The sequence below is a fragment of the Rattus norvegicus genome, chromosome 2 (genome assembly GCF_036323735.1).
Source record: "Rattus norvegicus strain BN/NHsdMcwi chromosome 2, GRCr8, whole genome shotgun sequence".
Lineage (NCBI taxonomy): Eukaryota > Metazoa > Chordata > Mammalia > Rodentia > Muridae > Rattus > Rattus norvegicus.
In genome coordinates, this window is record NC_086020.1 from 33,815,572 (window position 1) to 33,833,010 (window position 17,439).

Below are 17,439 nucleotides of genomic sequence, written 5' to 3' on the forward strand. Positions count from 1 at the left end.
ATGTCCTCGTACCTTAGTTTTTGATGTAGTGAGGAGAATCTATCAGAAGCGTCAAGGACACTTAACTACAAATCGATTTTCTGATGGTCAGGAGATACCGACCAAGATACAGTTGGACTTTTCTTGATTACCTTGATACTTAAGTTTTCTTGAGAGTGTTCTGTACCCTATAATAGAGCTCATGACTGTCAGGTTAAGACATTGTCTTAGTTTTAAAATTGAGATTTTTTTTTTTAAATCATGAAAGCCTGGGTCAGGCTTTTACAATAGCTTGTGGGGCTTTAACAACAAGAGCAGGGTTTGAGCTGTCTTCTAGATCTTCCTTTTTCAAATCGCACCCCTCGTTGCATCTGCCTTCTGTTCGCTTCTGTTCTGTTTGCTCACCTGAGATTGCCCTTCAGACGTAATGGTGTGCTGGTATCCATGGTGGACGGTTGCTCTGGGGCTGTGCCCACCAGGGCCTGAAAAGCTAGGTAGAAGCCGGGCAGACTTGGGGAGGTCTGGTTTAGGGATGGGCTCTGCCTTTGGATCACTGTGTCAGCAGGCTTACTTGATGGAGGATCCCCACATCATAAGAAGATGATGGCACACATGGACTCACACTAGCTATGGTTATGCACTTAAGACCTGCCTAAGACCGAGCCAATACAATTTCAAGTGTGGAGGGGCAGGGGCTCCTGAGGCATCGTTGCCCCCTGAGGAGATATCAGAAGCTGATGGCTATTGGGGAAGGGAGAATTATTTTTCTTTCCTTTTCTTTTCTTTTCTCCCTCCCTCCCTCCCTTTTTCCCTCCATCCATTTTTCTCTTCCCTTCCCTCCCTCCCTCCCTTCCTTCTTTCCTTCCTCCTTTCCTTCCTTAAAATAAAAACACCTTCACAAGATGAACTAAAGAAAGAGAGGAAGGAAAGAAGGAAGGAAACAAAGCAAGAGGCTTCTTTTCAGTGGAACTTCAAGAGCAACGTCTTTTACCTCCAGACTCCCTTGTAGATGCTTGAAGGAGTTGAGAAAGATTTGCCGTGGAACCACTTCCTGTGTATACACTTTCAGCCATTATCTGTGAGTTCAGCCTGTACAGAGCTTCATGTCCTCAGGTCGGTAGTCTCCTTCGTTGATTTCCCTGGAGAGTGAGTCTCAAGTATCTGACTGCCTGAGGTACTTTCTGGCAGATGGAGTTGAGTGGGGAGGGAGGCAGAGCAACGCTTGTGACATAAACTGCCAACTTGTCCTCCTCGTTCGTGTCTTCCTGTCTTCTCATTGCTGCCTGATACTGTACGGGAGTCTCTCTGCTAGTTTCTATGGTACATTGTCTCTGCGAACATATCTCCCCTGCACTGTCTCTTCTCCTAGTAGTTCTAAAACCATAGCATCTTCCTCATGCACATCATTGGCATGGCCAACTCTTGGATCTAATGCACTTGTTTTTTTTAAGAAAAGATCTTCAAGCCTTAGCAAGGTTTGTAGTGACCAATGAAACAGTGGGATTGTTCATTTCGATCGGAGGAAATTATCCCACATTGTTTTGGTTGACTTCGCATGCTATTCATAATCACTTATAAAAACATTAAAGACTATGCACATAAATGAAAGGAAGCACTCGTAGCTCTGTCATATATTTTCTATATGTTCTGGCTCTAAAACGTACCTCCCTGTCCATAAATAATGTCCATCTATAGTAGTGAGTGTGCTCTAGTTTTTCATCTCCAACAAACATTTTCTTCAGTTGTTAATAAGAGGGGGGGATATTCCTGGTTCAGAGACTATGGGCCCACATTATATTTCATTTTATTCATCATTTATTTTTAGCGTTTTGATTCAGCCTAGTACTCTGCTGTTTTGGACAATATTTCTAAGGACGTACCATCCACAATTTTGTTGGTTGGTGAGAATTCTCACACCAGACTTCTAGAGGCTGTTTGATTATTGATGGACAGAGGCGGGCAGTGGGGACCAAGCCCTGGGGTGGGATGGGGCGGGGGAAGGACACCAGGCATAGCACAAGACTTGAGCAGACGCTGCCAACCTTACAGAGTGTAATGTAAGTATGAGGAGTTCTTGTGAGATGGGTGAACACATAGCTCTGAAGACATCAAGGAAAATGGTTTAGTTCTTCTAAAGGAAGGCTTCTGTGGATCCCTGGAAACCTGGAACTATATTTCATAGCAACAGTTCTTTCCGTTTCACTGATCACTGAAACAAAGAACATTTCCTCACAGGCTCAGGCATTTGAATATGTGGTGGCATTGCTTGATGAGGCTGCTGAGCTTTTAAGAGGCGGAACCTTACTGGAGGATATATAGCAACCATGGGGTGGGGTGGGGCAGGGAGGGCTCTGAGAGTTTATAGCCTTGCCCATTCCCAGTTTGCTGTTCCTGTGCCCTGCCACCATTTTCTCCAGTTGCCCTGTCTTCTCACCCTACCACCCAAATGGACTCTCCTCTGTAAAACAATATTTAGACAACAATGTTTAGTTTGTGTAAGCCAACACAAACTCTTTCTTCTCTAAACAAACAAACAAACAAACAAACAAAATATAAAAGCTAGAAAAATACTACACAAAAGGGCCAAAGTAATTGAGTGGTACATTAATCTTTTCTTTCCAAGTATTTTGGATGGAAGCCAGCACCGTTCATGGGCATCCTCTCTACCATTGAGTCACATCCTAGCCCTGAGTGCCTTCGTAATACATTATGCCTTTCTTTTTTATTTATTAATGAACTAATTAATTACCTTTATATCTTAATCACAGCTTCCCCTCTCTCTCTGCCTAGTCCCTCCCCCTTCCCTCCACACCTCTCTTCCCTTTCTCCTCAGAAAAGGGAAGACCTCCTGTGATATCAACCTGCCTTGGCATATTAAGTTGCAGTAGGACTAGGTGCATCCTTTCTTATTGAGGCTGATGAGACAGCCCGATTAGGGGAAAGGGATCTAAAGGCAGGCAATGGAGTCAGAGACAGCCTCTGCTCCTGTTGTTAGGGGTCCCACATGAAGAACAACCTTCATAACTGTTACATATGTGCAGAGGGCCTAAGTCTGTCCCATGCCTGCTTTCTGCTTGGTGGTTCGGTCTCTGTGAGACCTCACGGGCCCAGGTTAGCTGATCCTGAAGCTTTTGTTGTGATGTCCTTGATGCCTCTGACTCCTTCAGTCCTTCCTCCCTGTCTGCTGCAGGCTTCCCCGAGCTCCACTTAATGCTTGGCTGTGTGTCTCCGCATCTGTTTCCACCACCGTATGCCCTTTCTTCTGTGTGGAATCGTCTTTATCTCCACATTGCATTAACTCTGGATGAACTCTCTAATTTGTCAGCATGTACTCTGGTGGTCTTTCCTTATCTTCCGGGGGAACAGGGTTGAAGTAAGGAGGCAAATACTTGAAAAATTGAGACAGCCAGTCAGCTAGGGAAGAAAATAAATCATGAAAGCCTTCCTCTGGATGAGTCATCAAGAAGTTCAGTCCGGCACAATCTGGTTAGGAAAGCAGAGGGTGCGGACGCTAGTGGAGATGAATTTCCATTATAACTGTGAGTATCATAGAGGTTTCAACGCCAGCAAGAGGAGTATTTGGCTATCTAGAAAGCTGGGCCTTTCCCTAAGGATTCTGGATGCCTAAAGGGTTCCAGGTAGTTGAAACTGTTGCCTTTGCCTTGGTTATAGAGGTGAGACCATTGAACGTGTGGTGAAACATGGGATGTTGGTCCCTTCCCACAGAAGAGATGTACATGACTGAGCTATGTAGAAAGGGGATGGGAAAGGAGGCAAGCAGTTGTAAAAATTATGCAATTTTGGTGGGAGAGAGACCTCACCGCCTGGTCAGGTGGGCACTCCTGAGGCTGCAGAGCAGAGGAGACCACCAACACCCCTGCCCACATCCCTGGCCCAAGAGGCAACTGTATAAGGCCTCTGGGTTCCCGTAGGGGAGGGCCCAGGAGCGGCAGGACCCCTGTGCCTGAGACACCGCCGGAACCTGAAGGAAACAGACCGGATAAACAGTTCTCTGCACCCAAATCCCGTGGGAGGGAGAGCTGAACCTTCAGAGAGGCGGACATGCCTGGGAAACCAGAAGAGACTGCACTCTGTGCATGTCCAGACGCCAGAGGAAAACACCAAACGCCATCTGGAACCCTGGTGCACGGAGGCTCCCGGAAAGAGCGGCACAGATCTTCCCGGTTGCTGCCCCCACGGAGAGCTCATAAGCAACACCCCACGAGCAAACTTGAGCCTTGGAACCACAGGTAGGACCAACTTTTCCCCTGCAAGAAACCTGCCTGGTGAACTCAAGACACAGGCCCACAGGAACAGCTGAAGACCTGTAGAGAGGAAAAACTACACGCCCGAAAGCAGAACACTCTGTCCCCATAACTGGCTGAAAGAAAACAGGAAAACAGGTCTACAGCACTCCTGACACATAGGCTTATAGGACAGTCTAGCCACTGTCAGAAATAGCAGAACAAAGTAACACTAGAGATAATCTGATGGCGAGAGGCAAGCGCAGGAACCCAAGCAACAGAAACCAAGACTACATGGCATCATCGGAGCCCAATTCTCCCACCAAAATAAACATGGAATATCCAAACACACCAGAAAAGCAAGATCTAGTTTCAAAATCGTATTTGATCATGATGCTGGAGGACTTCAAGAAAGATGTGGAGAACTCCCTTAGAGAACAAGTAGAAGCCTACAGAGAGGAATTGCAAAAATGCCTGAAAGTATTCCAGGAAAACATAAATAAACAAGTAGAAACCCATAGAGAGGAGACACAAAAATCCCTGAAAGAATTCCAGGAAAACACAATCAAACAGTTGAAGGAATTAAAAATGGAAATAGAAGCAATCAAGAAAGAACACATGGAAACAACCCTGGACATAGAAAATCAAAAGAAAAGACAAGGAGCTGTAGATACAAGCTTCACCAACAGAATACAAGAGATGGAAGAGAGAATCTCGGGAGCAGAAGATTCCATAGAAATCATTGACTCAACTGTCAATGATAATGTAAAGCAGAAAAAGCTACTGGTCCAAAACATACAGGAAATCCAGGACTCAATGAGAAGATCAAACCTAAGGATAATAGGTATAGAAGAGAGTGAAGACTCCCAGCTCAAAGGACCAGTAAATATCTTCAACAAAGTCATAGAAGAAAACTTCCCTAACCTAAAAAAAGAGATACCCATAGGCATACAAGAAGCCTACAGAACTCCAAATAGATTGGACCAGAAAAGAAACACCTCCCGTCACATAATTGTCAAAACACCAAACACACAAAATAAAGAAAGAATATTAAAAGCAGTAAGGGAAAAAGGTCAAGTAACATATAAAGGCAGACCTATCAGAATCACACCAGACTTTTCGCCAGAAACTATGAAGGCCAGAAGATCCTGGACAGATGTCATACAGACCCTAAGAGAACACAAATGCCAGCCCAGGTTACTGTATCCTGCAAAACTCTCAATTAACATTGATGGAGAAACCAAGATATTCCATGACAAAACCAAATTTACACAATATCTTTCTACAAATCCAGCACTACAAAGGATAATAAAGGGTAAAGCCCAACATAAGGAGGCAAGCTATACCCTTGAAGAAGCAAGAAACTAATTGTCTTGGCAACAAAACAAAGAGAAGAAAAGCACACAAACATAACCTCACATCCAAATATGAATATAACAGGAAGCAATAATCACTATTCCTTAATATCTCTCAACATCAATGGCCTCAACTCCCCAATAAAAAGACATAGATTAACAAACTGGATACGCAATGAGGACCCTGCATTCTGCTGCCTACAGGAAACACACCTCAGAGACAAAGACAGACACTACCTCAGAGTGAAAGGCTGGAAAACAACTTTCCAAGCAAATGGTCAGAAGAAGCAAGCTGGAGTAGCCATTCTAATATCAAATAAAATCAATTTTCAATTAAAAGTCATCAAAAAAGATAAGGAAGGACACTTCATATTCATCAAAGGAAAAATCCACCAAGATGAACTCTCAATCCTCATCTTCGATTGGTTTATATACAAGTGTGCAATTTCTAGGCTTGAAAGTAAAATGATGCTATCTGGTGCTGGATAGAGGAGCCTTATTTTTTTATTATGGCAGCTTGCTATTTTTGTAACATGGTGATTTGGTTGAACACAATAAAGTGCAGTAGTAACTGATCTCCCCTTCTTCCTGGATGAGTGAGGAGATGATTAAATGTTGATGTCAGCATCCTTGAGCATATTCAGATGAGCTTCTGCTTCTGTTGAAAAGGATGCTGTGTTTGATTGTGGTCTGAAGCTTTGAAGCACTACTTGGCATCTCCTTCCTTGGAGGTCTCACTGTTTAAACATAACAGATTTGATAGCTTGTTGGTAAGGTGAGGTCCAGCTTGTCTCCACTAGGTCATCTTCATGTGAATCCGGTGGTTATACGGTTTTGTTTTAGGGATATTTCATTTTTTTAATAACGGTTTTAGCTGACATTCATGGAGAGAATGAATCCTTAGAACTGTGCCACTAGTGAAAGGAAATCCTGTCTAGAGTATGTTTCTTTACAAAGCTGTGTCACACCATCCTTTGGGCCCTCTGCTGGAAAAGTAGAATCAAGTCTCAAATAATGCCTTTTAAATTGTATCCTCTAGTATTATAGATGTAGGACAGTACTGTATCATACCTCTGTGGATGTCAAATAGCTTGTACCTGCTTTATGATACGTAGTAGTGACCGTGCTTTATCAGAGCTGTTTTTAATGATGTTGCTCAGAATGTTTTCTTTCCAGATGATGATTGAGAAGCTAATTAAAAAAAATGGTGCCAGGTACCACAAGAGTAACAGAACTGTGCTGTTTTCTCGGGTTTTGTTTTTTTACTTTTTTTTTTTTTAATGGAGTGTGCTGGATGTCTCTACAGTTTTGTTCAGATGACTGCAGAACCTGGAAAAGCTGTTGCTGCTGTTGATGCATAACACACTGCTATTATTGGTCTTTTTATATAAATATAAATATATATATATATACAGATATATAATTTGAATTTTTGGAAACTTTAGCTGTGCTGTCAACTTTGGAAAAAAGTATCCCCGTTTACTGTGTTGAGTTGGCACTGTACAGAAATTAACAGCCATATTGGTCTAGAAATGTTGAACTTAAGTTTTTTCCATTTGTACAGGGGTAACACACTGTATTAAATATGTAAGGTCTTATCTACGTGGGTTTGATTACAAAAACTAATAAAGTATTCTCTAAATTTAAAAAAAAAAGAAAAAAAGAAAAATAATGCCAACCAACCAGAGCTTCCAGGGACTAAACCACTACTGAAAGACTATACGTGGACTGACCCAGGGCTCCAACTGCTTATGTAGCAGAGAATAGCCTTGTTGGGGCACCAGTGTAAGGGGAAGCCCTTGGTCCTGCCAAAGTTGGACCCCCAGTGCAGGGAGATATGGGGGGGCAGTAAGGTGGATGTATGGGGGAATAACCGTATGGGGGAGAGGGAGGGGAAGGGATGGGGAAGGGGAATAACATTTTAAATGTAAGTAAAGAAATATATCTAATAAAAAAATTAAAAAAAATTATGCAATTTGAAGTGAAGTGCAGAAATGTCAGGCCCTGGGTTCAGAGTGGGCCCTGAATGCCTATGTGTAGAAAGAACCTAAGGGACTGTTTTCAGGAGTGACCCTTCTCCAGAGCTCTTTGTCTAGAGAGAGTGTTCTGGAAGACAGTTAAGAGAGGGGACATGGGAGTGTCTGCCTGGGGCTCTGGGCAGCAGGGGCTCCAGGTTGAAGTGCACTGGAGCGGGGCCTGTGGTGGTGGCCTGCACTGCCTGTGTCCTGTTGCTCAGTGTAGCATGGTCTGGCAGGTGTCCCACCGGCTCCGGAGCTCCACTTTATTCAGCAGCCCCTGTGAGGTGGGCCTGCCTTGCCATCCCTGGGGCTTCAAAAAGGGGTTACGTGGTCATGCCTCCTCCCTAAACATCAACGGAGATAGCAAAGCAAAGGACTCCAAGCTTTTGTCTCCCCTGAGACAGGGTTTCTCTTAGTAGCCCTGGCTCTCCTGGAACTAGCTCTGTAGACCAGACTGGCTCAAGATTCACAGAGATCCATCTGCCTCTGCCTCCCAAGTGCCAGGATTAAAAGTTGGCACCACCACGGCCTGGCTTGAGCTTATGGTTTTAGGTCTAGCTTCCATTCCATAACTCTGATCCCAAAGCAAAATTATTTAGGCGACTGAAGTAGTAGATGGATTTCTTTTCCCTTCAATTATTCACAGGCAATAATAGCATAATAATTCCTCGAATAGGAGAGAGACGAGCTTTGTGCGTGTGCGTGCACATGTATGGATGTGGGTACATGTAGAAGTCAGAGGTCAGCACCAGGTGTCTTCCTCAATTGCTCTTGATATTATTTTTTAAGACAAAGTCTTTCTCTAAACCTAGTATTTGCCAATTTGGTTAGCTAGGTGGCCCAACAAGAAAGGATTCTCCTGTCTCTGTCTCCCCAACACTGTGATCATAGGTACACGTCTGGCTTTCTCACACGAGCACTAGGGGTTAACCCGGGCCCTCTTTGTATACATCAGCCAATTTACCAGCTGAGCTGTCTCTCCAGTTCCAGGCTTGGGTTTTTAGAAGAAACAAGGAATTTGTAAAGTTATAACATATAAATTCCACTAAAATACCCACTTTTAGTTCACAGGGCATTGATTTCTCTAAAGTCTTTGTTATGAGAACTGCACAGAGGCCGTGTGATCATTTTATTGTATAATTGAAAACATTGTTTCTCATTTACTGGTCACTATTTCTCCTCTTCCCCCTTGCTGCTTAATTTTCCAGAAAAGGAAGAATGTCCTCTGTGTTTTTTACCCCATCTTCAGGAAAGAGAAAAAAGTGTCATTACCCCTTTCTTTTCTTTAAAGACAAAATATACCCAGTAGACACTGTTTCTGCCACACTTGGTACCCCAGGTCTCTGAGATCTCGGGCAGTTCCATCTCTGCCTCCTATCTCACCACAGGAGTGCTGGAATTACAGATATACACTATAGAATCTTGGCTTTTCAAATGTGTGTTCTTGGGATCAGGCTTGTTGGGTTATCTCGTTGGCCCCGTAATTAATTTTTACATGTGGAATAACTTCAGAGGGGAGCCTGTGCTTCGATACCCATTTATAGGCTTGATATAATAAAACAGTGCTCTGCATAGAAGGAAAATGTCTTTCACTTCCAGTATTTGAAACATTATAACAGTGAGAAGGTTTGAGGCAATGGTGACAGGGACAGGGAGGGCCCTTTCTAACGCCTGTGGGAGCACATTCAGGAGGGAATTAAAAGGTTACGTGTAAAATGGCATTTCTGATTCTTCTCTCAGAATATTTGCAGGCCGCTGCTCCAGGCACACTAAATGGTTTACTGGCAGAACAAAATGTTGGTCTCACCGGGGCTCTGTTTCTTCAAGGGCTGGTGAGGGATATGTTCTCGTCCTAAGAGAGTATGTAGCTCCCTGGGTAGATGAAAGGTTATATACTTTGTCAAAAATCAAATTTCATGAAATCATTCACTCACTCTGCAAACAGACAAACTGGAGATAAAGGCAGAGCAGAAGAACCATCTTTTCTTCCTGAGGTTCCATGGAAAAGAAAAATCTTCAGTGCCAGTGGCCCTAAGTGAAAAATTAATATTGGGAGATACAAAAGAAGTTAGGAGGCACAAGCAGGTTTCTTGGGTTAGAAATATGGGGCACAATATTTTAATCTGGAAAGTACTGAGAATAGGTCTGAGAAAGACACAGTAATCCTTAGTTTGAGTGTATATGACTGGATCAGATCTCTCTCTCTCCCTCTCTCTCTCTCTCTCTCTCTCTCTCTCTCTCTCTGTGTGTGTGTGTGTGTGTGCGCGCGCGTGTGCGAGCATGCATGCACACGCATGCACTCAAAGGACATGTTTATCTAATCAAAGGGAATGTATGTTTAAAACAACTAGTTAGGGTTTTCCCAAACTTAACAAGGTGGGATTTTAGATTTCTCTCTGGTCCAGTCCTTGTGTTGCACAAACCTTGGAACGGCCTCCTGAAACATGGGTAAGTGTAAGCTTAGGGTCACATTGGTAGAGATTGGGTGAGTAATTTAACATTTTTTGTCTCTTAGTTTCCTCGTCTCTCGACTGTGGGTGATGAGAACAGTTTCTGCCTTACATGGCGGCTTTGGGAAGACTAGATATATGCACTAATATGTGAGCTAGTGAGTGCAAGGCATTCTGCATGATTGCAGCACACGGTGCCATTGGTCCCATGTGTAAATATCTGGAAATACTTTACATCATGCAGGTAGGAGCAAATACAAATAAACCTACTTTTGTAAGAATGATAGCTCATATATATGTATTATGTCTATGTATATATACATATGACACATAGTTTCCTCAAAAAATAAAACTTTTTTGAACTTAAAGAGACATAGATTATTTCATAATAACAAAGAAATATTTCATTTTAAAAAGTTGTATAGGGGTTGGGGATTTAGCTCAGTGGTAGAGCGCTTGCCTAGTGAGTGCAAGGCCCTGGGTTCGGTCCCCAGCTCTGAAAAAAAAGAAAAAAGAAAAAAAAGCTGTATAATATTCCACTGTTTGGATGTAAATAACTCAGGTGCTCCTTTTCTCTTGATGAATATTTATTTAGGCTGTTTGAAATCTCTCCTAAACTGTGCGATGTTTTTAAGTCTCAAATACTGGGTAAAACCATCCCTCTGAAACATTTCTCTAACATGGTCCACAGGATGGAGGGAGTTTCTTGAGTCCTCTCTTGATTCCTTCCTTGTTCCCAGTAGTACACTATAGCCTGCTGGTGTCTTGTAGACTTTGTTCTTTGTATTATCAACCCCTATGGAATCAAACTGTTATCTGCTTCTACCATGGTGGTGTGGTACTAAAAAACAGCCATTAAGGAGAGCTTGTAGGCACAACTAAGAATGGAACCCTTTCCCAGTAGTGGCAACTCACCAGTAGAGGGCGCTCTTCTTTTGGAAAAAACAATGTCTCCGGCAAGAAAATTTCAACTTAAAACCCAGGCCTGGACTGTAGTGTTTCTCTTTGTAGGTAATTGGTGTGCCATTCCACTGAAGATCTAGAGATTAGTGCATTACTGTGTGAGTCTGTCTTCTGGTTGTGCTGATGTATGTGTAGCTGTGGGGAGGAAGACAGGCATTCTCCTAGGGGAAGGAGATCCTGGCCAGGTTTTTGTTCCTGACTTCTCCTGTGTTGTAGCATTAGAAGTCAAAAGCATATCTCAGGTCACGTCAGGGTATTTCCCCAGGTTTATGCTTATAAAACACGTTAATAGCGAATTCTAGCCTGTTGGTGGACTCCTGTTGATGTAAGAGGGTACCTGTGAAAACTCTTACGGTCACTTCAGAGAGGAAGAGCTTAACAGCACCTCAGGGACAGCCATTGCTACTTCTCTTCACTTTTAGTGGTGTTCTTCTTCCCCTCCCTGCTCTGTAAACCAAGACTCTGAGGAGTGCAGATTGCTCAAAGCCACCGGGCAAGTGTCTAGGCCCATCCTTCATACTGCTCCTCCCAAACTTCTCAGTTCCTGAGCTGCTGACTATGTGACCGGAACGCAGGCTGTTTCCCTCTAGAGTGGCGGTTCTCAACTTGTGGGTTGCAAACCCTTTGCTTGCCGTCTATCTCCAGAGATATTTGCATTACAATTCAGAACAGTAGCAAAATTACAACTGTGAAGTAGCAACAAAGATAATTTTATAGTCGTGGGGAGGGGGGAGTCACCAGGACATGAGGAACTGAGATGTGGATACAGTGTCAAGAAGGTTGAAAACCACTGTCTTACAGCATCTCCCTCCCTGCAGGCTCCAACCATTTGTCCTTGGTCTAAGAAGGCCAAGGTCACTGACCTGTCCCCAGCAAGGAAGTTTCTCCTCTGTTTCTCATCCCAATGTTCTTGAGATAGAAGGATGTTCACGAATTTCAGTTTTCCACTCTTTAGAGCATATCCTGGCTAATACTGTGTGAAGCTCTCCACCACGTAGGAGGCACAGGCAAACAAGGAAGAATATGCTTTCTTCAACCCCAGAAGAAGAAGAACAATACCAACCAACCAGAGCTTCCAGGGACTAAACCACCATCCCAAGAGAACACAGGGATGGACCCATGGCTCCAGCCACGTATGTAGCACAGGGATGGCCTTGTTGGGCATCAGTGGGAGGAGAGGCCCTTGGTCCTGTCAAGGCTCGATGCCCCAGTGTAGGGGAATATCAGGGCAGGGAGGTGAGAGGGAGTAGGTGGGTGGGTGGGAGAGCACCCTCTTAGAAGCAGGGAGAGATAGCAGGTTTCTGGAGGGGAACCGGGAAAGGGGATAACATTTGAAATGAAAATAAAAATATCTAATAAAAGAAACACAAGTCAAGCAAAACAAAAGAAAACAAAGCAAAACAAAATAAAAATCAATCTGCTCTCTTGAAAATGGCCTCTTCAGGCCTCAGAATCATCGGCTCAGGTGCATAGTACACCTGAAGCCCGCCTGGTGCCATCCTGTGAACATTGTGGAAAGGTAGGGTGGTGGCTAGTGTTCTGTAGGCCAAAGCTGCCTTTCCTGTCTTAGTTTGGATTAAGAAAGGAGGAGCACAGAAGGAAGAGGAAAGGTGAGGTCCCTGTTCAGATGCTAGGCAGGGGGGACTTTTAACAGCATAATATTTTTTTTTTAGATTTCTAATTTTTTATTTTATTTTATTTTATTTTATTTTATTTAAAGACTTATTTATTTTGAGTGCACTGCAGTTGTCTTCAGACACACCAGAAGAGGGCATCAGATCCCATTACAGATGGTTGTGAGCCACCATGTGGTTGCTGGGAATTGAACTCAGGACCTCTGGAAGAGCGATCAGAGCTCTTAACCACTGAGCCATCTCTCCATCCCTTAACAGCATAATCTTACAGGGGCAGGGCATAGGCTGATTGGGAATACCAAGTTAGACAATCCTTTCTCTTCTTCTAAAGCTCCTCACACCATTCTCAAACTCTACAGGCAACCTTCCGAGATTTGTGTTTGAGGAATATTTATTTATTTATTTATTTATTTATTTATTTATTTATTTATTTATTTATGCATAGATGACCTCATTTCTATTCCTAGTGTCACACACCTGCCGAGCATTCACCAATAACACTCATTAGTTCAACTCTCTCTAGGGCTGCAATAAAATGACATGCAAGTTTCTAACTGGAAAGAAAGGACTCGTGGAACCCATGTTAAGAACGAGGTTGCAGCTGACCCACCCTCGAAATGTCCAGAACCCACATTCATAGCTGACTTCAGTGAAGCTTGCCTTTCGCCAGAATCATCTGCGGAGCTTGCTGAGCTCGAGGGCAGAGCCCACCCCAGAGTTCCTTATCCTTTATGGTTGGGGTGGGTCCTGCAGTGTTTAACAAGCTTCCTGGGGCTAATGATTTTTCTCGTATGGGGACTTTTAAAAATATAGGTTTAGTTATTGTAAGGTTGAAAAGCCCAAGGAAACAGAAATATGGATTCTTCTTTTCCAGTTGGCTGGAGAAAAGTAGTTATTTCAGAGGCAAGGCTCCGGAAGTGGAGCTCCATCCCCGTTCGTCTAAGGGCTTCCAACTATGTGATCCTGGCTGAGTTCCGGTCACTTCCCAGCACCTCCATGTTCTTATCTGAGAAATGGGGATTTTCTAGTTCATAGGATTGCGAGCATGCAATTGCACGATTGGCTTAGCGTATATATGCATGTCTACGTAGTATACTACACTGACACGTAGAATAGCTACAGCAAGCTGCTCATTCGCTAGAGTGCTCGTCTATCACGCGCTTTTCTTGCCGAGCACCGCCTACACATGGCATTGGTGTTGCACGCCTCTAATCCCAGCACTCAGGAAGTAGAGGAAGACCGGAAGTTCAAGGCCATCCTTAGCAACGTACTGAAGCTGAAGCTAGCCGGGGCTATATGAGACCCTGTCTAGAAAGAACCAAAAACCGAAACTAAAACAACAGCAAAACTGGAAAACAAAACAGAACAACAACCCTCCCCTGAAAACCAAACCAAACCAAAAAACCTACTGTAACGAACAGCTATTCTTTAAAACATTTTTAGACATCTTGAAAGTAGTTACATTTACTAAGAGTCGACTGAGATACAAATAATTAAATAAGGCATAGGTACTTTGAATAAGTGCAAGGTGGTAGTACTTTGTTAAACAAAAAGAAAAAAAATTCCTGAAATGAAATATAGCATTTCCCTGATCAGCCCTTGTTCCTGAGGTTAAGAGACGTTGGCCCCCGTGCACCACAGTGCGGAGGAGGAAAAACATCAGAACAAAGATTGCATAGAGGCATGATTGGTAGCTTTTAAAACCATGAAACCCGAAACTTTCCCAGCTGTAGGAGTAGGCACAGCTGCTTTTAGTTTTAAAATTTGTTCCCGAGCTTCCCACCCCTCGCAAAATTGACTCCCTTCCTGGCCTGCCTTTGGTGAAGGCTTTGGGTCTCTGTGATGCAAATTGTATTTTCTAGGAGTAATAGCCCATTAATCCCATAATATGCACTGACTCTTTCAGATTAGATTATGTGAGATTAGCTAGGTGTTACCTCGGAAAATACAGCGCCTTGCCCTGAGGGAGTAGGTCACAGCTGCCTAGGAGGGAAGATCTGGGGTGTGGGGCTCTGTGGGGTCTTGGGCTGACAAGGGTACCGGGCGGGCGGCGCAGGAGAGAGTGCTGTTGAGGGAGGGGTTCTGCTGGCTGCCATCTCTGCCTGGAGAGTTCCAGTTCCCAGCGCTGAGACCCTTAGGTTGCCCTTGGTTTAGAATAAGGTTGTATCCCGAAAAGCGTCTTGTGCATTGAAATGGAGGTAGATGGCTTGTTTTGGCATTGGAGGTTTGGAAGCTCCTCTCCAAGCCCCTGCCTGCAGTGTGCACGACCACTGGTTGTGAGAAGAAATAAAACGAACGCGTAGAGTTAAGCCTTGCTTTGGGGCATGCAGGTAGCATTAACCCAGTGTATCTCCTTGTTCTTTTCCAATGATGACTGAGTCACCTGAGACAAATGTTGCATCAGCCTTATCAGAAATCACGGGAAACCCACGACAGCCGAAAGATAAGTCTCACTGGCAAGCAGGCTGTGACTTCGTTTCATTTTAATACATTGTGCTGACTGGAAATCTTTAAACCAATCCCACTGGATGTTTGTAGTGGCATTTTCCTGGCTAACCTATCAGAGAGATTAGTGCATGTGGCCCGCTTTCTACTTTAACAGCAGGGCACACGAGGTTTGTTTTCCCACGACAGAGCATCATTCCTTCCTTTTCTCTGTTAAGTGGGAGGTCCTAGGTGGAAGTCTGGAACCCTTTTCCAGCCTTGGGGTTTGCTGCAGGCTGGTTAGAACCTGATGGGGCTCCCGGCTCTGCAACAGGCTCTTGGCAGTCATGTGGCCCTTCCCTTTGAATGTAAACTAATGCCCACTTGCAATAGCCTTCGAATGTTGTCAGACAGACTGGTTGATGGGGCAAAGCACAGATAGGGCTAAGCTGGGGTCCAGCTGGTCAGTTATGCCCTGTCCTCATTTGGCACCTTGTGGCTGTGAATGAAGGATGGGCAGTCTCTGTGGCCGTGGCCCTCAGCACGCAGCTGTGGAGGCTGAGCTAGCACTGCGGCCCAAGGAGGGGACACAGTGGGGAGGGGGAAGGGGTGAGGATGTGTTGGGATTGTTCTCAAGGACAAGTGCTACAATTCTGTGTCTGTATGAACACTGTATCTATAGGTGGACTTTAAATATGGCCTTTCAGGGTCATAGTTCTGAATAAGAGGATTAGAGAGATATTTGAAGACATCATTTAGTAGCTCTTGATAGTATATTGATATATGAAATACTATAGGATATTATATTTAAAGATATATATATGTGTGTGTGTGTGTGTGTGTGTGTGTGTGTATGGCAAAGTCAAGCAAAGGAGCCTATCAGTCACATAGTTATTGTCTTGCAGCAGAAGTATCCACCCTGACACTGTGTTAGCACATTTCCAGGATACAGTATCATAACTACAGACTCCTCTGCTCCCCATGCTTGTTCATATTACAAAGTACAACTTGCTGTCTTTGTCTTATGCTTTCCCATTTCTGATACCTCTCCCAATCATCATTCTCCTCTCTGCTTCTATGTACTTGACGCTTTCTCTTTGTTGTCTTCTCCCCTCCTCCCTCTCTCTCTCCCCCTCCCTTCTTCCCTCCCTCCTTCCTCCCTCCCTCCCTCCCTCCCTTCCTTCCTTCCTTCCTTCCTTCCTTCCTTCCTTCAGTATGCACAAGATTACATAGTATCTTTCTTTTTGTGTCTGGCTTGTTTCTCTTAATATAATGTTCCCTAGGCTCATCTATATCATGGATCTTCATCCATGAACTCTCAAACACCTTTTAAGGCATCCTGTGAGCACTTCTAGAAACTTCCCCCGGGCCTGTCAGTGAGGCCCACTGTTAACTCTGGAATAACTCCGGAACAGTGGAGTTAGGGTTGGTGTTCGGTCCTATTGGACAGTTTACAGTGCTCTGGCTAACTCTTCTGTTCTGCATCGTTTCTAGGTTTGTAAGATGAACTTTTCAGGGTGTATTTGCAAACAATTCTACAGATGACGTTGCAGCAGCTCACACTCATTCTTGGTCAAGATGAGAATTCAGGGTTGTGTTGGATAAATCTTTTAGAGCACTGGTTCTCAACCTGTGGGTTGTGACCCTTTTATGGTTACACCCCCTTTGGGGGCGTTGAATGGCTCTTTTACAGGGGTCATGTATCAGATATTCTGCATATCAAATATTTATATTATAATTCATAACAGTCATAAAATTATAGCTATGAAGTAGCAATGAAAATAAGTTTCAGTTGGGGGTCATCACGACATGAGGAACTGTCCTAAGGGGTTGGTTGCAGCAGGAAGGTTGAGAACTGCTGTTCAGTTGAGGTCTTCATGCCTTTTACTGAGGCTACCCTCCTATGCTATGAAGGGGCGTGGTCATAGCATGTCACCAGTTCTTAATAATTCTCCCTCCAGGGGGAGTATTTGTTTTCATGTGAAGCAGAAAGGTCTACTTTCCTTTCACCAGATGAACAAACATACTCTACAAATTGTGGAGAAGAAAAAGGTTAGTGGAATTGTTTTCTGTGTGCCTCTTAGAGTTGAGATCCTTGCTGTGGCATAGGTAGGATTCACGAAGATGAGCAAAGTTTTTAATAGTATTTTTTTTAATGTAAAAGAGGCGCTCATTTCAAGCTCAAATGCTATTCTGTCTTACCTTCCTGATCTTGTCTCCCCCCTCCCTCCCGCCCTCCCTCCCTCCCCACCTCTCCTTAGCCTTATAAAATCACCATGGTCAGCTGTATAGAAATCCAGAGAAGTGCATTGTACAAAGTGCTCGAGGAAAGAAGTGTTTCTTCCTTTACTTCCAGCCTCCCCACCTAATCC

General features: G+C 43.9%; 1 long non-coding RNA gene across 1 annotated transcript in view; it reads left to right on the forward strand.

Annotated features, from left to right (window-relative positions):
* The first annotated feature begins 17,052 nt into the window (after positions 1 to 17,052).
* Positions 17,053 to 17,439, forward strand: part of LOC102555263 (uncharacterized) — a 117,637-nt gene continuing 117,250 nt past the window's right edge. The window contains exon 1 of the long non-coding RNA XR_010063720.1: positions 17,053 to 17,119. This is a non-coding gene — a long non-coding RNA (uncharacterized LOC102555263). The remainder of the gene's footprint in view (positions 17,120 to 17,439) is intronic.